The 27,531-nt window shown below is 41.7% G+C and overlaps 1 pseudogene across 6 annotated transcripts in view; it reads right to left on the bottom strand.

Annotated features, from left to right (window-relative positions):
• Positions 1 to 13,540: 13,540 nt before the first annotated feature.
• The window catches only part of LOC144297113 (cationic amino acid transporter 3 pseudogene), a 25,677-nt pseudogene continuing 11,686 nt past the window's right edge, over positions 13,541 to 27,531 (bottom strand). For 2 of the 6 annotated variants that reach the window (XR_013364180.1, XR_013364184.1), the window contains exons 2-4: positions 24,360 to 24,521; positions 21,898 to 22,003; positions 13,541 to 16,839 (exon numbers count right to left, since the gene is read on the bottom strand). The product of XR_013364180.1 is annotated as a cationic amino acid transporter 3 pseudogene, transcript variant X2 (transcript). Of the gene's footprint in view, positions 16,840 to 17,006; positions 17,093 to 21,897; positions 22,004 to 24,359; positions 24,522 to 27,531 lie in introns of all 6 variants that reach the window. The other 4 variants (XR_013364179.1, XR_013364185.1, XR_013364181.1 and 1 more) reach the window with 3 other exon arrangements.

Raw genomic sequence — 27,531 nt, 5'->3', positions numbered from 1 at the left:
CCCTGGGGCTGCTGGCACACAAGGGCCACCTGGCTTTTCCTTTATGCTTGGACAGCAGGTGGCAGCGCAGCTCCCAGAGGTGATGCCTCCAGGGGCCCCGCTGGTCACTAGAGCCAGCCCTGGAGCCCACGCGGGCTCCATTCCCAACCCAGGGGTCTTCCCTGGGCGCCCACAGCTGCTCCTAAAAGCAAAGCACACCCTGTAGGCCCGGTGGGAAGGCAGCTCGCAGCCCTGGGCTTCGATAACCTGATGTCACAGCCACCCCTGCCCCGGGTGATACCTGCTCACACACAGAACTGGGCACAAGGACTGTGAACCCCGCAGCACAGACCCGCGGGCCGCACACGCCTGCTGTGCACACCCGGCCTCGGCACCCACACCCTCTGCTCCTCAGACTCCCCCAGCCCTGCCCTCTGCTCCTCCCTCCTGAGCTGCCAGAGGAGCTTCTCTCCATCCCTCATTTGCTCTGTGCCCTGTGTGTCCAGAGGCCCCTGGAAGCTGCACACAGGGAAGCACTTCCCCTGCTCTAATCGGGTCCCTCCCACCACAGCCTCTGTGTTGTTCCCTGGCACTGGCTGTGGAGACACGGGAAACAGAGGGAAAGCTGGTGGTCTCTGAGCTCCGAGCTCTGGATCTGCTCTGCTGATCACCTCTCCTGCCCAGGAAAGGTCTGACCCATCTGTGACCCTCAGGATTTACCCCAAACCCTCCAGGTTTCCTACACATGGGCATACTTCCCTATCCAGAAGAAACTACTCCCATACTGGAGGGTGGGGTGTGGGGTCCAATTTCACAAATTCACCCTGGATTCCTTGGGTGCAAAGTGCAACAAGATGTTTTGAATTAGACTCAGTATGAACTTCCCATCACAAGGGTTCTGATATCCTCACCTTTTGTGAAATTCAGTGGAAATGCATACATGGCCTCACCAGAGGCCTCCAAGAGATAAGGACTTGTTCTGGACTTTTCTGGGTAGTACTGACTTGAGACAGTAGTTTCCACCGTGATTCGGGTCGTTCCAGCCTCAAAATGTGGCACGAGGACTTCTGGGGACTCTGAGGCCCTCAGGCTAAATGAGGGGAGCCTAGAGTTAGGACTTGCAGCCTGGTGCCCTCATTCCAACATTCTGGTTGTGGGGGCAGGGAGAGAGCAGGCCTGGACCCACACTGTCTTGCCTCCCTCCTACCCTGCCCCCCCTCCCTCTTTATGGCCCTCCCTGGTCAGAGCAGGGCCTCTGAGCTCTTCCCATGCAGGCCTGAGTGCAGGCCTCAGGACCCAGTCTCCACCCAGCCTCAGACTCATGACCGTGATGCCCTCACCCTGTACCTGGCAGGGCAGAGGCACCCCCTGCTCAGGCTCCCATCCCCTGCCCCCAGGACTCACAGCCTCCCTCTTCTTGCCTCTTCCCTCCCCCTACCCCATAGAACAGCTTCAAACTTGCTGAAAATGTTCTCAAATCAAATCAATGACATCTTTAGCTGTGAGTCTTCAGGCTTCCCTGTGATAGCACACACATATACACGCATGCAGCTACACACATGCACACATGCATGTATACACACAGATGCTCACACTCATACACACAGACACCTACACTCAAATACACACATATACACATCTGTACATCACAAACATTCTCACATGCATGCAATACATCCTCACAGACTCATCCAATTACAGACAGACCTGTACACGCAGACTTCGACACTTTCATACACTCATCAAACACAGCTGTGCACATATACACCACCATTCTATTCCTTTCTTCCAAGGACCCAGATCCAAGTTCTCTAGATTATAGAGCTCTAGAATGCCAAAGGGAAAGCAGGAAACCCACAGGACACCTATTTCCAGTTTCCAGGCCCACACTGGTTGCCTTTTAGTTTTGTTGACTGTTTCTTTTGCCTTACAGAAACTTTTTATCTTGATGAAGTCCCAATAGTTCATTTTTGTGCTTGTTTCCCTTGCCTTTAGAGTTATGTCTTGTAAGAAGTTGCCATGGCTAAGGTCAAAAAGGTTGCTGCCTGTGTGCTTCTCTAGGATTTTGATGGATTCCTGTCTCGCAGTTAGATCTTTCATCTATTTTGAGTTCATCTTTGAGTGTGATGTAAGAAAATGGTCCAGTTTCATTCTTGTACATTTGGCTGTCCAATATTCACAACACTATTTCTTGAAGAGAATGTCTTTTTTTCATGGGATAGTCTTTCCTGCTTTGTTGAAGATTTCTTGGCCATAAAGTTGAGGATTCATTTCTTGGTTCTCTATTCAGTTGCATTGATCTATGTGTCTGTTTCTGTGCCAATACCACGGGGTCTTGATGATCATGGGTTTGTAATATACCTTGAAGTAAGGCATTATGATGCCCCCAGCTTTGTTTTTCTTTTTCAACATTCCTTTGTCTACTCAGGGTCTTTTTTGGTTCCATGAAACTCTTAGAGTTATTTGTTCCAACTATGTGAAAAATGTTGATGGTATTTTGATAGGGATTGCATTGAATATGTAGATTGCTCTGGGTAGCATAGACATTATAACCATATTATCCTTTCAATTCATGAGCATGGAATATTTTTACATCTTTTTGTGTCTTCCTTAATTTCTTTCATAAGTATTCTGTAGTTTCTAGAGTATAGATCCTTTACTTTTTGGTTAGGTTCATTCCTTGGTATCTTATGATTTTTGATGCAGTCATAAATAGGATCAATTCCTTAATTTCTGTTTCTTCTGTCTCATTGTTAGTGTATAAAGATGCAACTGATTTCTATGCATTGATTTTGTATCCTGCCACGTTGACGAATTCCTGTATGAGTTTTGAGATGGAGTCTTTTGACTTTTCCATATACAGTATCATGTCATCTGTGATGAGTGAGAGTTTGACTTCTTTTTTGCAAGTTCGAATGCCCTTTCTTTCTTTCTTTCTTTCTTTCTTTCTTTCTTTCTTTCTTTCTTTCTTTCTTTCTTTCTTTCTATCTGATTGCTGAGGCTAGGACTTGTAGTACTAGGTTGTACAACAGTGGTGAGAATGGGCATCCTTGTTGTGTTCCTGACCTAAGGGGTAAAGCTCTCAGGTTTTCCCCGTTGAAAGTGATATTTGCTGAGGGCTTTTCATAGATGGCTTTTAAGATATTGAGGTATGTTACCTCTATCCCTATACTTTGAAGAGTCTTAATCAAGAAAGGATGCTGTATTTTGTCAAATGCTCCTTCTGTATCAATTGAAATGATCATTTGGCTCTTGTCTTTTCTTTTATTGATGTGTTTTATCATGTTGTTTGATTTGTGAATGTTGAAACACCCTTCCATCCCAGGAATAAATCCCACTTGGTCATGGTAAATAATCCTTTTAATATACTGTTGGATCCTATTGGCTAGTATCTTGGTGAGTATTTTGATATCCATGTTCATCAGCAATGTAGATCTGTATTTGACCTTTTTGATGGGTTCTTTGCCTGGTTTTGGGACCAACATAATTGTGGACTCAGAGAACAAGTTTGGGAATCTTCCTTCCATTTATATTTTTTGAAACAGCTTTATTAGAATAAGTGTTATTTCTTCTTTAAATATTTGGTAGGATTCCCCTGGGAAGCTATCTGGCCCTGGGCTCTTGTTTTTTGGGAGGTTTATGATGACTACTTCAATTTTCTTGCTGGTTATGGGTCTGTTCAGGTTTTCTATTTCTTCCTTTTTCAGTTTTGGTAGTTAATAAGTTTCCAGGAATGTATCCACTTCTTCTAGATTGCCTAATTGGCATTGCTCATAATATGTGCTTAAAATCATTTCTATTTCCTTAGCATTGGTCATGATCTTTTCTCTGTCATTCATGATTTTATTAATTTGGGTCCTTTCTCTCTTCTTTTTGATAATTCTGCCTAGGGGTTTATCTATCTTATTAATTCTTTAAAAGATTAGCTCCTAGTTTCATTGATCTGTTCTACTGTCCTTCTGGTTTCTATTTCATTGATTTCTGCTCTAATCTTTATTATTTCTCTTCTCCGGTTTGGTTTAGGCTTTATTTGCTATTCTTTCTCCAGCTCCTTTAGGTGTAAGGTTAGCTAGTGTATTTGAGATTTTTCTAATTTTTAGAGAGCACCTCATATTGAAATGTACTTCCCTCTTAGGACTGCCTTTGGGTATCCCAAGGGTTTTGAACAGTTGTGCTTTTGTTTTCATTAGTTTGCATGAATATTTTTATTAAAAAATTTATTTTTTATTGGTGTTCAGTTTGCCAACATACAGAATAACACCCAGTGCTCATCCCGTCAAGTGCCCCCCTCAGTGCCCATCACCCATTCACCCCCACCCCCCACCCTCCTCCCCTTCCACCACCCCTAGTTCGTTTCCCAGAGTTAGGAGTCTTTATGTTCTGTCTACCTTTCTGATATTTCCTACCATTTCTTCTCCCTTCCTTTCTATTCCCTTTCACTATTATTTATATTCTCCAAATGAATGAGAACATATAATGTTTGTCCTTCTCCGATTGACTCATTTCACTCAGCATAATACCCTCCAGTTCCATCCACGTTGAAGCAAATGGTGGGAATTTGTCATTTCTAATGGCTGAGTAATATTCCATTGTATACAGAAACCACATCTTCTTTATCCATTCATCTTTTAATGGACACCGAGGCTCCTTCCACAGTTTGGCTATTGTGGACATTGCTGCTATAAACACCAAGGTGCAGGTGTCTCGGCATTTCATTGCATCTGTATCTTTGGTATAAATCCCCAACAGTGCAATTGCTGGGTCATAGGGCAGATCTAATTTCAACTCTTTGAGGAACCTTCACACAGTTTTCCAGAGTGGCTGCACCAGTTCACATTCCCACCAACAGTGCAGGAGGGTTCCCTTTTTTCCGTATCCTCTCCAACATTTGTGGCTTCCTGCCTTGTTAATTTTCCCCATTCTCACTGGTGTGAGGTGGTATCTCATTGTGGTTTTCATTTGTATTTCCCTGATGGCAAGTGATGCGGAGCATTTTCTCATGTGCTTGCTAGCCATGTCTATGTCTTCCTCTGTGAGATTTCTGTTCATGTCTTTTGCCCATTTCATGATTGGATTGTTTGTTTCTTTGGTGTTGAGTTTAATAAGTTCTTTATAGATCTTGGAAACTAGCCCTTTATCTGATACGTCATTTGCAAATATCCTCTCCCATTCTGTAGGTTGTCTTTGAGTTTTGTTGACTGTATCCTTTGCTGTGCAAAAGCTTCTTATCTTGATGAAGTCCCAATAGTTCACTTTGTTTTTGTTTCCCTTGCCTTCATGGATGTATCTTGCAAGAGGTTACTGTGGCCGAGTTCAAAAAGGGTGTTGCCTGTGTTCTCCTCTAGGATTTGGATGGAATCTTGTCTCACATTTAGATTTTTCATCCATTTTGAGTTTATCTTTGTGTATGGTGAAAGAGAGTGGCCAGATTTCATTCTTCTGCATGTGGATGTCCAATTTTCCCAGCAGCATTTATTAAAGAGACTGTCTTTCTTCCAGTGGATAGTCTTTCCTCCTTTATCGAATATTAGTTGACCATAATATTCAGGGTCCACTTCTGGGTTCTCTATTCTGTTCCATTGAACTATGTGTCTGTTTTTGTGCCAGTACCACACTGTCTTGATGACCACAGCTTTGTAGGACAACCTGAAATCTGGCATTGTGATGCCCCCAGCTATGGTTTTCCTTTTTAATATTCCCCTGGCTATTCAGGGTCTTTTCTGATTCCACACAAATCTTAAAATAATTTGCTACAACTCTGAAGAAAGTCCATGGTATTTTGATAGGGATTGCATTAAACGTGTAAATTGCCCTGGGTAATACTGACATTTTTACAATATTAATTCTTCCAATCCATGAGCATGGAATATTTTTGCATCTCTTTATGTCTTCCTCAATTTCTTTCAGAAGTGTTCTATAGAAAAAACAGAATTCCTAATGAATAAAATTGTTTTGTAAGACATAGAAAAAAATCACTACACTTAAATTAATATATTTTACGTGACTTACAGATATGTACATGTACCTCAAATTGCTAAATCAATATAAAGATAGGCATTTGAATTATTTCAGCTACCAACCTAAAGTTTAGTCAAATGATTCTTATCTTATTGGAAAATGGTAAGAAACTTTTTTTAAAAATCAAAACACCTGCTTGACAAGCCCATGTGGATGTCTAAACAGACAACATAAAATGCCAAAAAACAGAATCCTTTTTTTAATAATAAATTTATTTTTTATTGGTTTTCAATTTGCCAACATACCGAATAACACCCAGTGCTCATCCCGTCAAGTGCCCCCCTCAGTGCCCGTCACCCATTCACCCCCACACCCCGCCCTCCTCCCCTTCCACCACCCCTAGTTCGTTTCCCAGAGTTAGGAGTCTTTATGTTCTGTCTCTCTTTCTGATATTTCCCACACATTTCTTCTCCCTTCCCTTATATTCCCTTTCACTATTATTTATATTCTCCAAATGAATGAGAACATACACTGTTTGTCCTTCTCCGATTGACTTACTTCACTCAGCATAATACCCTCCAGTTCCATCCACGTTGAAGCAAATGGTGGGAATTTGTCATTTCTAACGGCTGAGTAATATTCCTTTGTTTACATAAACCACATCTTCTTTATCCATTCATATTTTGATGGACACTGAGGCTCCTTCCACAGTTTGGCTATTGTGGACATCGCTGCTATAAACATCGGGGTGCAGGTGTCCCGGCATTTCATTGCATCTGCATCTTTCGGGTAAATCCCCAACAGTGCAATTGCTGGATTGTAGGGAAGATCTATTTTTAACTCTTTGAGGAACCTCCACACAGTTTCCAGAGTGGCTGCACCAGTTGACATTCCCACCAACAGTGTAAGAGGGTTCTCCTTTCTCCGCATCTTCTCCAACATTTGTGGCTTCCTGCCTTGTTAATTTCCCTCATTCTCACTGGTGTGAGGTGGTATCTCATTGTGGTTTTGATTTGTATTGCCCTGGTGGCAAGTGATGCAGAGCATTTTCTCATGTGCATGTTGGCCATGTCTATGTCTTCCTCTGTGAGATTTCTGTTCATGTCTTTTGCCCATTTCATGATTGGATTGTTTGTTTCTTTGGTGTTGAGTTTAATAAGTTCTTTATAGATCTTGGAAACTAGCCCTTTATCTGATACGTCATTTGCAAATATCCTCTCCCATTCTGTAGGTTGTCTTTGAGTTTTGTTGACTGTATCCTTTGCTGTGCAAAAGCTTCTTATCTTGATGAAGTCCCAATAGTTCATTTTTGCTTTTGTTTCTTTTGCCTTCGTGGATGTATCTTGCAAGAAGTTACTGTGGCTGAGTTCAAAAAGGGTGTTGCCTGTGTTCTTCTCTAGGATTTGGATGGAATCTTGTCTCACATTTAGATCTTTCATCCATTTTGAGTTTATCTTTGTGTATGGTGCAAGAGAGTGGCCAGGTTTCATTCTTCTGCATGTGGATGTCCAATTTTCCCAGCACCATTTATTGAAGAGACTGTCTCTCTTCCAGTGGATAGTCTTTCCTCCTTTATCGAATATTAGTTGACCATAATATTCAGGGTCCACTTCTGGGTTCTCCATTCTGTTCCATTGAACTATGTGTCTGTTTTTGTGCCAGTACCACACTGTCTTGATGACCACAGCTTTGTAGGACAACCTGAAATCTGGCATTGTGATGCCCCCAGCTATGGTTTTCCTTTTTAATATTCCCCTGGCTATTCGGGGTGTTTTCTGATTCCACACAAGTCTTAAAATAATTTGTTCTAACTCTCTGAAGAAAGTCCATGGTATTTTGATAGGGATTGCATTAAACGTGTAAATTGCCCTGGGTAACATTGACATTTTCACAATATTAATTCTGCCAATCCATGAGCATGGAATGTTTTTCCATCTCTTTGTGTTGCATGAATATTTTTAATTCTTCTTTAGTTTCCTGGTTAACCCATTCATTCTTTAGTAGGATGTCTTTAACCTCCAAATATTTGAGTTCCTTCCAAATTTCTCTTGTGTTTGAGTTCTAGTTTCGAAGTATTGTTGTCTGAATATATGCAAAGAATAATCTGAATCTTTTGTTATCAGTTGAGACCTGATTTGTGACCTAGTATGTGATTTATTCTGGAGACTGTTCCATGTGCAGTCCACAAGAATGTGTATTCTGTTGCCTTAGGATGGAATGTTCTGCATATATCTATGAAGTCCAACTAGCAATGTGTCATTGAAAGCCCTTGTTTCTTTGTTGAAGTTCTGCTTAGATAATCTATCCATCGCTGTGAGTGGGGTGTTGAAGTCCCCTACTATTAACGTACTATTATCAATGTGTTTCTTAGTTCATTATTAATTGGTTGATATAATTGTCTGCTTCCAAATTAGGAGCATTAATATTTATAATTGTTAGATCTTCTTGTTGGATAGACACTTAAGTTATGTTATAGCATCCGTTTTCATCTCTTACTACAGTCTTTGGTTTAAAATCTAATTTATCTCGTATGAGGATTGCTACCCCAGCTTTCTTTTGAGGTCCATTTGCATGGTAAATGTCCTCCATCACCTCGTTTTCAGTCTGATTGCATCTTTAGGTCTTAAATGAGTTTCTTGTAGAGAGCAAATAGATGGGTCTTGCTTTTTTATCCAGCCTGGTAATTGGAGTATTTGGCCCATTTACATTCAGAGTAACTATTGAAAGATATCAATTTAATGCCATTGTATTATCTGTAATGTCCCTGTTACCGTAGATTGTCTCTGTTTCTTTCTGGCCTATGTTACTCTTGGACTCCCTCTTTGCTTACAAGATTCCTCTTAATATTTCTTGCATGGGCTGGCTTGGTGGCCACATGTTCTTTCAGTTTCTGTCTGTCCTGGAAACTCTTCATCTCTCCTTTCATTATGAATGACAGACTTGTTAGATAAAATATTCTTGGTTGCATGTTTTTCTCAATTATTACTGTGAATATATCATGCCAGCCCTTTTTGACTTCTAGGTCTGTGGATAGGTCTGATGTCAAACTAGTATTTTTCCCTCTGTATGTTAGGAATCTCATCTCAATCTCTTTTCAGGATTTTCTCTTTACCTCTGAAATTTGCAAACTTCAGTGTTGTAGGTTGGTGTATTAATCTATTTTTATTGATTTTTGAGAGGGAGCCTCTCTACCTTTTGTATATGAAGCCTATTTTCTTCCCCAGATTAGGGAAGTTCTCCTCTTGGATTTTCTCAAATATAACCTCTGTCTCCACCCTCCGCCTTCACCCTCAGGAACACCAATAATTCTGATGTGGTTTTTATTTCATGGCACCATTTATCTCTTGAGCCTTTCCTTGGGGCTATTAATTTCTTTTCTCTCTTTTCCTCAGCTTCCTTCCTTTCAATCAATTTGTCTTCTCTCTCTTACTCTCTCTTCTGCCTCATTTACATTAGCTGTTAGAGCATTCATTTAGACTCCATCTCAGTTAGGGTACTTTTGGCCTGATTTGATCTCATTTCTGCACCAAGATTCTTTAGTGTGTTTTATACTTTTTCCAAACCGAGCTAGTAACTTTATAATTGTTATCCTGAATTCCATTTCTTTTTTCAATTTTTTTATTATTGTTTTAACAATAAATTTATTTTTTATTGGTGTTCAATTTGCCAACATACAGAATAACACCCAGTGCTCATCCCGTCAAGTGCCCCCCTCAGTGCCCATCACCCATTCACTCTCACCCCCCGTCCTCCTCCCCTTCCACCACCCCTAGTTCATTTCCCAGAGTTAGGAGTCTTCATGTTCTGTTTCCCTTTCTGATATTTCGTGTCCATTTCTTCTCCCTTCCCTTCTATTCCCTTTCACTATTATTTTTGAATTCCATTTCTGACATTTTACTTAAATTCATATCCATTAGATCCGTGGCAGAGAGTACTACCTCTCATTCTTTCTTTAGTTGTTAATTCCTCCTTCTAGCCATTTTGTCCAGAGAAGAATGGATGAACGAGTGACCAGAATAAAAAACATAAACCATGACCCAATCAAAATACACACTAGATAAATCTTATGAGATCTGAAAGAAAAACAAAAAAAATAGAAAAATAAAAAGAGATATGAGAGAATATAATCTCATAGGGTGGTCAAAACAGGGTAACCCACCTATTCCTGATTATATTTTGGGCTGTGTGCTAGATGACACTAAATCACAAAATTGTAAAGAAAGCAAAACTTACACATATATGTAAATATATATATTTACACATATATAATTGAATAGAGTGAAAAGAAGCCAAAAATAAAGTATATATCTATAAAATAGAAGAGTAAAAAGTGAAAGTTTAAAAAAAGACAAAAATAAAGAGTTGCTAAAATAAGAAACCATTTGAAAAGGGAATAAAGGAAAAAAGTGGAAAAACTTAAATTGAGAGATAAATGAATCATGAGAAATATCTTTGGATTCTATGTACTATTTTCCATTAGCATTGGAGTTTTACAGCCTTGTGGGGAGTGTAAATTTGCTGTACACTAGTTTTTCCAGTTGGTCTTCTGGGGGAAGGGCCTGTTGCACTGCTTTTCAGGTGTCTTTGCCTGAGCAGAGTTGCACTCTCCTTGCCAGGGGCCAGGTGCAGTATAAGCTGGTCTTCACTGTGGCTTTTGTTCCCTGAAGACTTTCTGCACCTCTTTAGAGGATCATAAGTAAAATGAGATTGGCTAAATCCATAAGTAAAATGGATTAGGCTAATCCAGCTTCAGAGCCAAAAGATTTGGGTCCTCTCTCTTTAGTAAACCCACAGGGATAAATGGTCTTCACTTTTGTGTGTGCCAGTCTGCAGATTTCTTTGGTGCTTGCCCACACTGATCCTCTCAGGGGAAGTTGGGGTGTCTCACCTTGATGTACATTGTAGGGTGCTGGGACTGAGAAAGTTTGCCAGATCCAATGCATACTAACCCTGCCCCTTCTGGAAGATAGAGGGCCTCCCAGCACCATCTCCTATAGGGACCCCACCCTGAGAGCTGTTGTCAGGTCATGCATTCACCTGGTCTATCTCTCCTTGTGAATGGCAGAGGATCCCTGTGTTCCAGTCCTCTACACGTTCCCCTGGTAGAGAGCAATCACCAGATCATCCCAGCTACTGGTCTATGGCAATCAGTCTTGAGAGCCCCATCCTGGGCTGGCCAACCCTAACTAGTTTCCCTGTTCCACTGCTTGGGAATTCCACCAGTTCAGGCACCTTTGTTAATTCTGTGACTCCAGGGATCCTGAGACCACACTGTCCCACCTAGAATTCTGCCTATTTCAACACCTGAGCTCCTTCAGGCAGTGATGTCTCCCACTGGAGCAGATGTCCAAGGGTTACGATTTTGCCCTAGGGGGTTGTAATCACTTTTCATTAGCCAGCTTACACAGGCTACCCGCTCCCTGCCATTTACCTTCCAATATATCCCCTCAAATTCACTTCTATGCACCTCCTACCTTGCAAAATGTGGTCACTTTTCTACTTGTTAAGTTCCAGATATTTTTTTTCGACATCCAGTTTGAATTCATGGGTGTTCAGAATGCTTTCATAGTTAACTAGCTAAATTCAAGGGATCAGATGAAAGGAGGTCCCACACTTTTCCACCATCCTGCCTCCTATAGCATTTTCAAATGTATTTGAAATTTTTAATTTAAAAGTGTGGTCCCAGGAGAACCAGCATCATCTCGGAACTTGTTAGAAGGACAAGATCTGGGCTTCACCCAGAACTACTGAATTACAAAACTGGGGACAGAACCCAGAAATCTGTGTTTTCACAAGCCTTCCATGTGAAGTGGCATCTGATGAAGTTTGAGCACTAACGAGTAGAGTAATATTCTTGACTTCTCTCTGACTGTTTTCTCACTATGATTAGTGACCTGAAGAGACATCACTGAGCATGATCAGCTCAGCCCCTTCTAATATTTTGTTGGTTTTTGTTTTACTTGTTTTGTTTTGTTTTTTATCCAGAACCAAATTACCCACAGGGCACATGCTTTCCAACCTGCTCACACACAAGAAATCTAATAAAAGTAGGCTCTTTCCTGTGCTAGGAGGCAGAGGTTGCTCAGCACTACTTGTGATGAGGAGTATATTCATGTGAGTGATGCAAGATTAAGGAGCCAATTAGGCTGTCTATATAAAGCTGAGGGCTTAACCATCTATTTCTATATCTTGATTATCAATTAGTTCAAACACAGGAGGTAGAAATAGAGTGTTATTTATTGGACCTCTACAGATCCAACAATGGGTTGTACTGAAAAGTAGGCAGGATGTTGGTTCAAATCACATGCAGTAGAGAGACCTGGTTGAGAGACTAATAGGACAGAAGAACCAGATGAAATACTACAGCTTTGTAAGCAAATGGAACTTTACAAATAGTTCTGACCTCTGGTGTTACAGATAAGTAAGCGGAGCATGGAAGGCCCTAAGTGGTTTGTCCAAGGTCACAATGCTAGTTAGTAGTGAAAACTAGAACAGGACCCAGGACACATGGCTCTGAGCTGTGCACTTTCCGAGCAGGTAGATAAAAGCAGACAACAGTGCAACAATTTTATTATTGAAGAATACTGACATGACCAATTAGAAGGAGAACCAGCCCCAGGGATTTTCAGCACGGGCAGTGGGTTCAAAGCCAGAGTGCTTTGTGCTCAGAGGAAAGCTCTGACTCCAATCCACCTGTGCATTTTTTGTTGCCCCCTCTCCATGAAGACACACTCTGCTCAGTGTGATTTGAACACTGCTTCATTTTCCTGTGCTTTTCCTGGTGTTCTTTCTGCCTAGAATTTCCCCATGAAACCCATGTGTAGAAATTCTATCTTTCCCTGGAGAAAGCCAATTTAAGTGGCATTTCTCTACAAAGTCTTCTCTGATTTTACCAGTCAACTCTCGCCACTGTGACAGTCACAAGTGATCATCTTCCACTTTGAATTCCCAGGACATTATTTACATATTATTTATGACAATACTTTTGACCTTGCTTTGCAGCTGTGCTTTACCCCTTGTAGTAGAATATAAGCCCCTTAAAGACAGCGACCATATTTCATTTTTTCTTTTTTTTATTTCTTTTATTTTTTAATTGAAATATAATTAACATATGGTGTTGTTATTTTATTCTCAGGTGTGCAAATGTGCAATATAATCATTCAACAATTATATATATATATCTCAGAGCTCATCCTGAAAAGTGTATTTTTAACTCCTTTATCTATTTCACCCATCCCCTACCTCCTCCTCATTGGCAAACACGGGTTTCTTCCTTGTATTTAAGAGTCTGGGGTGGTTTTTCTTCATCTGTCTCTTCTATTTATGTTTATTTCTTAAGTACACACATGAGTGAAATTACGTGGTATTTATGTTTCTCTGATCTATTATTCCATGTAACATCACAATCTCACATATGTATACATATATGTGATTATTTTCACATATATCTGTACCACATTTTCTTTATCATCAATTAGTCTTTCAATGGATACTCGGGATGCTTCATATCCTTGGCTATTGTAAATAAACATAGGAGTGCATATATATTTTTGAATTCATACAAATAAAACTTTTTGCACAGAAAAGGAAACTACCAACAAAATAAAAGGTGAAGTATATAATGGGAGAAAATATTGCAAATATATTGTTGGATATATACAACAAGGGGTTGATGTCCAAAGTATATAAAGGCCTTGCATAACTCAACACCAAAGAAACACAAATAATACATTAAAAAATGGGTAGAGAACCTGAATCAACATTTATCTCAAAAAGACATGTCAGATAGGCAACAGACACATGAAAGATACTCAATGTCACTAATTATCATGGAAATATAAATTAAAACTAAATAAGATAACACTATAACTGTCACAATAACTAAAATAAAAAAGAAATTAAAATTAAGAAATGTTGGTGAGGCTATGAAGAAAAGGGAACCCTCATGCACTACTGATGGGATGTATTTCATAATGCCACTATGGAAATCAGTATAGAAGCTCCGCCCAAAAATATAGAAATATCAGTATTTCTACTACTGGACATTAACCCAAAGAAAAGCATGTATTTTAGCTTTTATTTTTTAAAGATAGATTTATTTATTTGTTTGTTTGTTTGTTTATTTATTTATTTATTTATTTATGAATGAGGGGAGAGAGAGAGACAGAAAGTGAGCATCAGTGAGAGGAGTGGCAGAGGGACAGGGAATCTTAAGCAGGCTCCACACTGGATATTGAGACTGACATGGGTCTCAATCTCAGGATTCTGAGATTAAGACTGGAGCCAAACAAACAAAACAAAACAAAAAAAGACTAGAGCCAAAATCAAGAATTGTACACTGAACAAACTAAGCTACCCACATCTCTTTCTGAACTTTCATTTTCATAAGATTTTATTTATTTATTCATGAGAGACACAGAGAGAGAGAGGCAGAGACACAGGAAGAGGGAGAAGCAGATTCCATGCAGGGAGCCCGATGTGGGACTCGATCCTGGGATTCCAGGATCACACCTTGAGCCAAAGGCAGACTCTTAACTGCTGAGCCACCAAGGCATCCCCCTATAGTTCTTTCAATAAGAACTTTTTTAAAAGCCAGTATATAGTAGAAACACAACTGAAAAGTAGACGAGAGAAAGACAGAAAAGAAAAATTCTTCACAATAAATAAAGAGCACTATTAGAGTTCCTCTACAAACATCCCAAGAGAGGCATAGCTATCTCTGTGCTCAAGAGCACTCCCCATTATTGTGCAGGGTAACCAGAGTGCATTCGTGTGATGATATCAAACAAAATATGTATTGGCTCCGCTAAGTTCAAGATCTATAGTTTTTGCCCTAAGTGAAGTGGGTTTAAGGAATCTGGCTGTGCCGGATCCCATAACCAAAGTAGATAGCAAATCCAACCAGGACCCAGGAACCAAATAGAGCCCAGGTGCCAGCTGTCATCTGCATCATAAGGTAAATATTCAAAAAGATGCTCAGGAGCGGGAGGAGAGGCAGACCAGGTACCCTAAAGTGAATGGGAGAGGAGCTCTGTGGCTGCCTCCAGATGACCCCAGTCATCCCAGTGATGAGCACCAGAAGCAGCACAACTACTGTGATCCACACTGGGTCTCCAGAAAGCAGAACTGGCCACCGGGCCAGCACCAGACAGAGAAGAGTCAGCAGCAGAACAAGCAGTGAGGAGCAAACAGAGACAACCCAGCCAGAGAGTGCAGTGGGGGTGGGATTGCCTGGAAAAAATAGTGCCTGCAGAGTCAAACTCTCAGCTGCAGGTCTATTCTCCTGCACGTCTGCTTCATTTCCCTCACTCTCCTCCTGCACCTGTGCTTCATTTCCCTCATTCTCCTCTTGCACCTGTGCTTCATTTCCCTCATTCTCTTCCTGCACCTGCATTTCATTTCCCTCATTCTCTCCCAGAACCTCTGCTTCTTTTCCCCCATTCTTCCTTTCAGGCTGATACCTGAGGATGAGAACAATAAAAGCCAGCAGAGTGAAAACTAACAGAGCCCCAATTGACCTGAGGTCCAAGAGATCAGTGAATCCAAGGAAGAATGCCATTATTGTTGCAACAATGAAAATGATCATGGTAGCCAGAATGGGCATATATGTGCCGGTTTGGATCCTGGTAAGGACAGGGAATAGGAGGCCATCCTTTGCCATCATGTATACCTGTTGACGTATGGGGAACATGTTGCCAAAGACTTTGGTAGAAAGACTACAGAAAAATCCAACGTTTACAAAGTGGTAGGCAGGGGCCCAGCCAATATGGAGAAATGCCTCAGGCAAGGCACTCCCAGGTTGAAGTTGGTAGTAAGGCACCATAAGTGTAAGTGCCACTGACACACCAAAATACACCAAAAAGCAAATGAACAGTGAAATCATAATGCTTTTGGGGATTGAACACTTGGGATTCTGGGCTAATTCAACCCTGGTAACAATAATGTTGAAACCTGTAAAAGCATAGATACAGGTAGCTGATCCACGGAGAATCCCCTGGAAGCCAAAAGGCACAAATCCTCCAGAGCCCAGAAGGCCCAAGCTAGAGGTGTCATTGAGTCCAGCCTTTATGTAGTCATCTTCTGTGAGCTTCCAGTTGTGCAGGTCCCCCTTCAGGAAGCCAGAGATGATGACAAAACCAAGTGCCAATACTTTCACCAAAGTGAGCATTTTGGTAACCAGAGAAAGCTGCCTAATGTTCCGAGTCAGCAATTCCATGATCAATAATAGAAGGAACATAATAATGAAGCCTAGAATTTCTACAAAAACACCAGGAGCTTGTGGTAAAAAAGTCTCCTGCAAGGTCAGGGAGAACTTGTTCCCAAAAAGATTGTCAAAGAATAAGGTCCAGGCCCAGATCCTAATGCCTATGTGAGCAAAAGTGGTGAGGATGAGGAACCAGCCAGTGATGAAAGCCCAGAGTTCACCTACAGTGACATAGCTGTAGAGATATGCGGAGCCAGAATGGGGAACCCGAGCACTAATCTCTCCATAGCACAGCCCAGCCAACACTGAAGTTAGGCCAGCCACCAAAATGGAAATCACAAAAGATGGTCCTGCTTGATCTCTAGCCACCTCCCCAGCCAAAATATATACACTTACACCCAGGGTGTTGCCCACACCCAGGACCACTAAATCCAGAGTGCTCAAGCTTCTAGCAGGGGCAGTCTCAGCCACAGGTAGCTCCAGTGGATGTTTGCGCACCAGCTTTTTACCAAATCTTCGGAGTGCCTGGCACAGCATTCTAGCTAGAGTTGTAGCAATCCCGGGGAGCTGTGAGTCTCAGATCAGGTTCAGTGAAGCTGCGTTAAGCCCAGTTGGGTTGGGGATGCCTCAATTGGTTGCTCAGTTTTCAAAGCTGCTGCTTCATATTTCCTCTGGTATGTGGTGACCCTTCATAATTCCTAAGACAGAATAGACAATAAATATTTACTGACCCCATTATTCAACCCACCAACCAAAGCTCAGAAACCACATCACATATTGCAGCCCAAATTTCACAGAAAGTGACACCAAAGGACATGATAGAAAGATCAACTCAGTTTTCCTCCACAGAAAAAGTACCAAATACCTCTCAACATTCTTCTTTTTTACACACCACATGACATAATCCCATTTGGGTTCATCAAATTCCTGTAGCTTCATGTACTAATTAAGCTGTAAGACACAGCAGGGCATGAATAAATTGTGCAATAAATTACACACTGGATGTTTGTGCAGTGCTTGAACATGAATTATGACACATAAAATCAGGGACCAGTGGGCCTCATTGCAATTACAGACTCATTTTTAAAAAATCATCTGAGTTTAATATACAAATAGAGATCCTTCAGTCTTACAACACTTAGCCCCAAAATCAGATAGTCAAGATAGACAGGATTTGGTCCCCTCTATCCTCATTCTGCCTCATCCATTCATCTGTACTGATGCCCAAGAATGTACAGTACACCCCTTCCATTACCCACCTAGGCCCACAGGTGTTCTGTGAAAAGAGAGGAGGAGGGAGGAAGGGGCAGGGCCTTCATAATCACCTGCAAAATGGAAAGGACCAGGCTGCCTGGGAAGGTAACACTAGAGAAATGGGGGCAGTACCACCCCAGGTCCAGGACTGAGAAGTGAGAAGAGCCAGGAAGGTGGTTTTGTGAATTCTGACATTCAATACACCTCGCCTAAACCAACTACTCAAAAACTCACTCAACTTTTATGTGCACATTTATGAGGATGTGATGAATAGGGAGAAAAGAAGTAAGTCACCTAGCTCAACAGCTCACAACCAAAATAATTCCTCTGTCTCCTCCCTCTCTAGGTTCCAAAAGAGAAGGTGAGCTGACTTCTGCAGACAGTCTCCTCACTGGCCATACTGTGCTTTATAAACACCCTGCACCATCTGTGATGGCAGCTTCCAGGGGCCTGGAGACCCTGCCCTGCTCTGTGAGTAGGTATTAAAGCACTTGCGTATAATTGTCTATTAATTTGTCAAAAGGAGTTTTTCTAACTCCCACAAACCATTGTCTGAAAATATTAAATATATTTTCTTAATAAACAAATGCTACATATGGAACATATGCTTCCTCCTATCCCCTCCTTCCCTACTGCTATTCAAATGGTCCTCTCCTCAAGGGGAACAAGGCTTTGGGTGAAAAATTCACAGCAATGTCCAGAAATGAGTAATGGAGAACACAGGAGACAGTGATGCAGCCCCCACTCTCCTCCCTACTGAGGCTTTGGTTTTGAGAGAAGTTTACAAAATGTTGTCAGAGATTTTAAAGACATAAAGATGAAGTCAAAATTGAAAAGTCTTCTCTATGGATGATCAAAAGGAACTTTTGGGTTATGGGATAGACCTTCTGTCTATAAATCCATGTAGACTCCTTGTTTGCGACTCACCAGTTCCAATGTTATGATTTACCAATCAGTAGGTGAGATACATAAGGCAGGTCAGTTCTTCCCTAATAGAACATTTCTACAGTATCAATGTACTTGTCCCTCTAGCCTCATCCCCTACCCAGGTCCTACCCGAGCTGCAAAATTCTACACTCACCCTGTTCCCTTGCCTCTAATGCCCTCTTGGTCCTTTCGCTTAGCTATCCCCACTTCACTTTCAGTTCTCAGCTCAAGAGTGCTTTCCCAAGAAGCCTCCCTTGACCCTTGTGGTGCCCTCCCTATATACTCTCATAGCACACAGGATCCCTCATGTGCCATTGATCCTAATGTATCAAAATTCCAGATCAGCCTCCTGTCTCCGCCAATAAACTGTGAGTTAGATGATCAAGAAGTATTTGTGGAACAAATGACCACACTGAGAAGAAAACCTAAAAGAGACCATAATCCAGAATTCCTGCCTACATGACTTTGAGATAGCTACTTTGTAGCCATGCAAACCTTAAAAACCTTGCTCAGTAAATATGCAGATGGTATTACCTTCCTTGTAGAAGTCCATGAAAGTGAAAAGTGTGTAGGGAACATCACCTGTGACAAAACCTTCACTGCATGTCATTCATAGCAGGAATGAGCCATACAAGGTGATAAAGAATTGTTTGCTTTTGAGGACACTTTCTTTAAAAATATCAGTCTGTCTTGGATTATAGGCAACCAACTACCTACGCCTAGTTAGAGAATCCCTATTTTTTGAAAAGCATCATGATCAGGCTGTATAACCTAGGTACGATGTCCTAAGGCTGAGGTTCTTACTTCAGGAGACAGAGGAGGCCTAACAGAGACAACCTAGGTAATATTTATAAATTTCGTATTCTCTCCCTCTGGAGATACTATTCCACTAGTACATCACATGACTGCTCTCCAGTCCACCTGACAAGAAATTGTCCTCAGTTTCAAAGGGAATAAATTGTAAAAGCTTCCTTTACAGAAAGGCAGCACAATTTAGTATCTAGGAGTAAGGCTCTGTAGGTAGGCTGTTCAGGTTCAAAACTCAACTCAATCTCACACCCAGGGGGCAAATTAGTTCACCTCTTGGGGCTTTAGTTTCCACAACAGTCAAATGGGAGAAAAAGTGAATCCCTCATAGGGTAGTTGTGAGGTGTAAGTGAAATGATGCCTGTGAGATATGTAGCTGAGTGCCTAGCACAAGCCCAGCATGCAATATGGACTTAATATCATCTACCTCAAATGTAAAATTGAAAATGATCCAGTCCCCAAACAATATAATCAATTAGTCTTTATGGATATCGAGCCCCAAAATCATCCACTAAAACTCAAGTCTGTTAGCTACCCTTCATCAGACATATGGAAAGAGTTTTATTCCAAATAATTTGCCTTGAAAGCTAAGGACTCTAATTTGATATTCTCATTCATTTTGTTACTAAACACTTGGAGGTCCAGGCTTACTGAGTCAGACCAGGCATTGAAAACAAGCAATAATAGTGATAATGATAATAATAAATAATATCATCGTTGTCTACAGATGCCTCATCTTATTTCTGGAAGAGACAGTGCCTGGTACTGTAGTGATAAGAATAATGATCATTATGACACAAAATCTGGATGTGAATCCTGGACCTTTCACATGGCTACATAAACTATAGTGATTTGCTTAACATCTATGCCTCAGTTACCTCATCTAGAAGGAAACTGCTTGACTGGCCTCCCTGGCTCAGCTTGAGAATTCAGTGAGAAGATACAAACCATAATGAACTGCTGTGGGGGTGTCACTTGTGCCACCATTCTTAAGCACAATCTTAGTGGAATTAAGAACACACACACACACACACACACACAATTGGGCACTATAGTTGTTGAATGGGTAAATGTATCTAAATATACATGTAGAGCATGGATTGGAAGAACATTGTTAAATATACCAAAGCAAGTGTCTCCAGTAAGTAAGGGAAACAAGAATAGAGGTAAAGATGAAAAAGGAAAATAAAATGAACTGAAAAGGGGCCTGACAAGAAGTGATGGTGTGAAGATGCCATGACTGAGGAAGGGACTGACCACACTCTGTTCACTGCGGGTTCAACACAGGAATTGCAGGAGATAATGTTATGAGAGGACCTAGTACAGAGGCTAATAAATCAGTAGCAGTCAGTAGATTTAACATGAAGGGGAACCAGAATTATATAATCTTCAGGATATGGAGAATACAAGGAAGGAATACCTGCTAGACAGAGGATGAAAAACAATGGAAGATGGGGCACCCCTCCTACTAGTTTCTTCTGAACTCCTTTTCCTTTTCCCAATTCCTCTTCTCCTTCAGGTCCTTCAACTGTCCTTGGAGGCTCCTGTAGTTGTTACTAAGAATGGTTGTACTAGGTTTCTCTTTCTGGGGAACTGTCCCCAGCCACCTCCCTCCCAACTAAGACACAACAGTGGTTCTTCACAGTGCTTGAATCACACCACCCCTCTGAGGTTAGTCACCTCAAAAAAATATCATTCACTCTTCTAAAGTCCATATCATAGACCTTGAGCAGGAATCCCAGAGGAGGACCATCTGAATGGCAGGTTCAGAAAGGGCTAATGCTTTTCACAATTTCTGTTTCCCTCAATTGTGTTGTGCAGGGTGGTCCACGCTATCTTTCCAATTTACTGAAGATATATTTTACAGACTAAAATAGGAAGATACCAGAGAAGCAGCTCAAAGAACAAAGCATCTGAAAATCAAATAATTACATGACTCCAAGAGGAGAAGGCCAAACAAGTACATGAACAAGCAATCTTATAGAAAAGAAAACAAACCCATGATTGGGAATCCTGAGTGAGCGTACTACAAATCCACCTTATAACAACACAGAGAAAGATCATCCTTAAATGCCATATCTAGAAATGCTCTTTCTCCATGCAATAATCTGATTATTCCAATGGTTTATATTCAGGCCAGATCTCCGAATCAGCTAGTCAGAGCCCTACTCTAATTCTTCCCCGACCATGAGGCCCATCACCTCCTTCCTAATTCAGCTCTCACATCCTGACTTACCCTTCCTGGGATGAGCCTGTGGCCTGGGTATGTATTTGCCCTGTTAGGGTTACTCTCCTCATTCCTTCTGTCCATTCTTGGCATGATATATCTTCTTAACATTATTCTAAAAGCTTTCCCCAACATCTAGAAAGCCATTTGTAAGCCATTATTTCTAACCTTCTTCCCCTTTTCACCAGCGCTTATTGTCCATCCTGATGCTCAGCTAAAACTAATTTTCTCTTTCTGTCATGTCAGTTGGTGTTCTAGATATGTCCTTAAATTCTTTTATAGTCTAAAGCATCCAGAAGGCTGGGCCAGGGTCCATATACATCTTCCTACTTCTAAATTATACATTCTTGTGCCCAATTCTCACTCCCCAGGACAAGGTTATGCTAAGCAACCATAAGAGGAATTTAGGGCAGAGAAAATGAATGTATGAAAATATTGATTGACTATTGTTATCTTGAGATTCCTAGAAGGTTTTGTTTTTGTTGTTATTTTGGAAAGAAACAGTCAAACTGAGGTATAAACAGGAGAGTAAAACATGTACCATCATCTGTCCAAGTGCATTTCCTGAGGACATTTCCTGGGTCTGTGAATCTCAGTGTAATCAGAAAATAGTCTCTTCCAAAGGAGGTGATTACTTGGAGGATGTGCTTAAATAAATGAAGAGAGAAACAAGAGAGCTTGAAGCCAGTTTCCGTGAATTCCATAATGCCCCTGGGTCCCACTTCCCTCCTTCCTCTTCCCTGTGTTTCTCTCAGTCTCTGAGCTCCTTTGTAATTTTAAAACAAACAAAAAAAATCCCAAGTCCCCATGAAGAACTACTGTCACACCCAACAATTCATGCACTAAATTGCAAGCAGTCTTGATTTCCCAGCCCGCCCCACTCACTCTCCTTTGTCCTGGAGGTCATTGTGTTCATTATTCTCTCCTGAGAAGGGTTCTACCCTCACTCTGGACCTTTCCTTTTCAAAACATTCTTCAAGGCAGCAAGTTCCACGGGTTCCTGTGGCTGGGTGTTAACACTCCTGACAATCAGGAAGTTGGACTGCTGGCTCCTCCTCGATAGCTTCAGAGATAGTTTCTTTTTCTTTTTTCTTTTTAAAATTCAATTTGCCAAACTACTGCCATCATTTTCAGATGTAGTTTTCAATAATTAACCAGTTGCTTATGACACCCAGTGCTCATCACATCACATGTCCTTCTTAGTGCCCACCGCCCAGTTACCCCATCCCCCAACAACTTCCCCTTCAGCAACTCTCAGTTTGTTTCTCAGAGTTAAGAGCCTCTCATGGTTTGTCTCTCTCTCTCTGATTTTTCCTATTCAATTCCCCTCCCATCCCTTATGGTCCTCTGTACTAGCTCTTAAATTCCACATGTGGGTGAAACCATATGATAGTTGTCAAAGATAGTTTCAACACTGTTTTACTAGAAATTTGATATTTGAAAGGAAGGGTACTGATGGTATTAATGATCTTCAAGTTCTCAAAGTTTCAGAAAAGTGGACTTTCAATGCAACATCTCCAGAGATTATAGCAATCCTCTGTATCCAAGCACAGCTCCTTCCTGATCCCAAAGTGTATAAATACTTTAGTCCTTAAAATTTCCAGAGAATGAAAGCTGCAGAGCCAATCAAATCGGTGGCTCTCAAACAAAGAATTATAAATCTTTTTGGATAACTGAACTTCCTCAGAATTTCTGAATTTCTCACTCAAACAGCCCAACAAGTCATGTAGGGAGCAGTCAGGACAACAATATTAGAGGCTTTGAGTTCACGGTGAGAGCTTTAAATTATAGTTAAGTGTGGTAGTGCATGTGTACACAAACACTTCCAATGTGGGAAACAGGTCAGAATACATACAGAAAGGTAAACAGAGGGAAAGCCACCATGAACACTAGGGCCAAGTCTCATATCCAGGGTAGAAGAAATTACTTAACAATACGAAATGAAGAATAGCATCCTCCCAACTTCACATGCTGGTTGGGCCTTCTCTAGAAGTCTATGTCCAATCATCGTCCTTCATTTCTTCATTCAACAAACAAATATACGGCTCTCTATTTATTCAGCAGTCCAGATAATGCAAACAAAAACACAAACAACCCTCTACTCAAGCAGCTAACATTTCTGCAGTAGGATGCAAACATTAAACATAAGTAATGAGGATGTATATCGTGTTGGATTTGCGATCCGTGCTTCAGAGAAAAGGAAATCAAGCAAATGTTAGTATGTGCTCAGAGTGGGTGTTGTGACTTTAAAATGGATGGTCCAACCCAACCCTCACCTTCACACTATTGTGAAACCATCACCACCATTTATCACCAGAACTTGTTCATCTTTCTCAGCTGAAATTCTATACCCATTAAAGAATAACTCCCCATTCTTCCCTTCCTGGAGCTCCTGGCAACAACCATTCTACTTCCTGTCTCTCTGACTTCGACTACTCTATGTACCTCATATAAGTAGAATTCTACAATACTGTCCTTTTGTGATCTTCTTATTTCACTTAACATAATGCCTCAAGGTTCATCCATGTTGTAACATATAGAGAACTAATTCCCCTTTTAGGCTGACTAATATCTCATTGTGTGTCTATTCCAAATCTTGTTAATCTACTCATCCATTGGTGGTCATGTTGGTTATTTCACATTTTAGAATTTGGGAATAATGCTATTATGAACAAGACACTTGAGTCCCTATTTTCAATTTTGTGGGATATATACACAGAAGTAGGATTGTTGGAACATATGCTAGTTACATTTTTTAAAAGATTTTATTTATTTATTCATGAGAGACACAGAGAGAGACAGAGACATAGGCAGAGGGAGAAGCAGGCTCCCCGCAGGGAGCTGGTTGCAGGACCCAGTCCCAGGACCCCAGGTTCATGCCCTGAAGAGAAGGCAGACGCTTAACCACTGAGCCATGCAGGCTTCCCGCTAGTTGCATATTTAATAATTTTGAAAAATCACCATAATGTTTTCCACTGTGATTGTACCATTTTTAATTCTCACCAGTAACCAGAAGCATCCCAATTCCTCCACATCCTCTCCAACACTCCATATCCTGTTTTTGTTTTTGTTTTTTGGTTTTTTGAATAGCAGCCATACTGATGGGTGTGAAGTGGTACTTGGATGTCTTTCAGGAATAACAAGGAGGCCTGTAGGGCCAGAACACTGTAAATGAGGGAGAAACAGTAGGGGATGAGGTCAGATAGAAATCAGGAAGCCAGATCCTTTATGTAGGGTCTGAAAGTCACTGTGAGGACTTTAGCTATTACTCTAAGTGTGATGGAAACCCTAGAAAAAGTGAAAGTTTCACATGTTGCCACATTGATATTTAGAACCTTGTCCACACTGGACCTCTATCTGGTAGGTTTCAATCTTTTACAAATGCTGCATATCCAGGGTCAGTCTCTTATCCTACTTCCCGGACCACCCTCCTGGTCCATAAAATTGGGAACTCTAACTAATGAGATGCTCTCACTTCTCACTCAGATTCACCCAGCAGCCCTTGAAGAGAGTTTCCCTTCCATAAGGTGTGGTAAATCCCTAAATCACATTCTTCTGGGTTGCTACATTGTGAGAGAAAACAAGTTTGAGTTCTCTCTGCCCACCTTCCAGAAAATGATACTTACCGCAAGTCTTAAAAAGACAGACAGACAGACTGAGACAGACAAAAACACTCTTAACAAGACATGCAGTTTAGTTCTCTCTATTAAGTCCAAATTTCTAAGTTATATTTACAAGGCTTTCCATTTACTGTTGTTCTATCACTTACTCTTAGTACAACCTTTTTGTAACTCTTGCTTAAACAGGTCAAATTTTCCACCACACATGCACATGTTGTGGCATTAACAAAGCCCTCACACAGACTGTCCCTAATAGAACATGCTCTTTCCAAACACTGTTCAACATGACTATCCTTCTGGAAGCGTCTCTAGGCACATCTACAGATAGATATCTGATCTCTCCAATATGCTGTTCTCATCCTTTGGTCTCCCCTCATTAATGTCCAGTGGCATAACTCACTAGACTAGAATTTTGTACTGGGTTAACACCCAGTTAGGAAAGAGGGAAGGAGTACGCGCTCACAGGGAGTTGGAGCAGGATCCCAGGAGGCGCGGGGAAGCCCTCAGGCTCCCAGGGGCACTAACAGAGGAGGTGGCCCCAGGGGAGAGCGCGCCACACACCGTAGGCCGAGCTCCCTAAAGGGCTGCAGCGCGCTGCCGGCGGGGCCCCGGGAGCAGCTCTGGCGGCTCAGGAGGCGGCTTTGTGCCGAGGGGGCTGCGTGGCCCCAGGAGCGCGATTCCAATGGCGCCGGCCCTGGAGCATAGGGCGCCGGGGGACACAGCCCAAGATCCAGCACTCCCCACAGGACAGGCGGAGGCCGGGAAGGCCCAGGACAGCAAGGGCGCTCCTGCCGCCAGGCGGCCCAGAACTGTGCAGATGGGTGGCCCCGCCCCCCGGGGCATCCAGGCCCCTGCAGACTGATAGCTCCATAGTTCCTGCCGGAGCTGACTCCAGGGCTCCAGAGCTGGCCGCCGCCACTGTTGCTGTTCCTCCTGGGGCCTCACAGGATAAACAACGTCCACTGGGCCTCACAGTGACTTCACCAGATAAACAGGATAAACAACTGCCACTGAGCCTTGCACTGGGCAGGGGGCAGAGCAGCTCCCCCAGGTGCACACACCTGGGAATCAGCACAGCAGGCCCCTCCCACAGAAGACCCGCTAGAAGGACAGGGGAAAAGCGAGTATTGACCAAGCAGCACTGGAAAGTTCCAGGGTAAGTCGAGGGATTTATAGTATATAGAATCAGAGGATACTCCCTTTTGTTTTTTGTTTTCTGTTTGCTTCCTCGCTCCCCCACCCCCTTTTTTTCTTTTATCTCTTCTCTCTTTTGCTGAGTTTTCTACTACAACTTGTTTTTGGCCACTCTGCACTGAGCAAAATGACTAGAAAGAAGAACTCACCTCAAAAGAAACAATCAGAAACAGCCCCCCTCCCAAAGAGTTACAGAATTTGGATTATAATCAATGTCAGAAAGCCAATTCAGAAACACAATTACAAAGCTACTGGTGGCTCTAGAAAAAATCATAAAGGATTCAAGAGACTTCATGACTGCAGAATTTAGGTCTCATCAGGCCAAAGTTGAAAATCAATTAAATGAGATGCAATCCAAACTGGAGGTCCTAACAACGAGGGTTAATGAGGTAGAAGGAGGAGTGAGTGACAAAAAAGACAAATTGATGGCAAGGAGTGAAACTGAGAAAAACCGAGAAAAACAATTAAAAGATCATGAGGATAGGTTAAGGGAAATAAATGACGACCTCAGAAGGAAAAATCTACGTTTATTTATTTTTTTATTTTTTTTAATTTATTTTTTATTGGTGTTCAATTTACTAACATACAGAATAACCCCCAGTGCCCGTCACCCATTCACTCCCACCCCCCGCCCTCCTCCCCTTCTACCACCCCTAGTTCGTTTCCCAGAGTTAGCAGTCTTTACGTTCTGTCTCCCTTTCTGATATTTCCAAAATCTACGTTTAATTGGGGTTCCCGAGGGCGCCGAAAGGGACAGAGGTCCAGAATATGTATTTGAACAAATCATAGCTAAGAATATCCCTAATTTGGGGAGGGAAACAGGCATTCAGATCCAGGAAATAGAGATATCCCCTCCTAAAATCAATAAAAACTGCTCAACACCTCGACATTTAATAGTGAAACTTGCAAACTCCAAAGATAAAGAGAAGATCCTTAAAGCAGCAAGAGACAAGAAATCTCTAACTTTTGGGGGGAGAAATATTAGATTAACAGCAGATCTCTCCACAGAGACCTGGCAGGCCAGAAAGGGCTGGCAGAATATAGTCAGGGTCCTAAATGAGAAGAACATGCAGCGGAGAATACTCTATCCAGCAAGGCTCTCATTCAGAATAGAAGGAGAGATAAAGAGCTTCCAAGATAGGCAGAAACTGAAAGAATATGTGACCACCAAGCCAGCTCTGCAAAAAATACTAAGGGGAATTCTGTAACAGAGAGAGGAAGTCCAAGGGAACAATCCACAAAAACAGGGACTGAATTGGTATCATGATGACACTAAATTCATATCTTTCAATAGTAACTTTGAATGTGAATGGGCTTAATGACGCCATCAAAAAGCACAGGGTGTCAGACTGGATAAAAAA

Source organism: Canis aureus, chromosome 25 (assembly GCF_053574225.1).
Source record: "Canis aureus isolate CA01 chromosome 25, VMU_Caureus_v.1.0, whole genome shotgun sequence".
In the NCBI taxonomy this organism is placed as follows: Eukaryota; Metazoa; Chordata; class Mammalia; order Carnivora; family Canidae; genus Canis; species Canis aureus.
The sequence above is the reverse complement of the archived record's forward strand: the minus strand, read 5'-3'. Positions and strand labels throughout refer to the sequence as shown.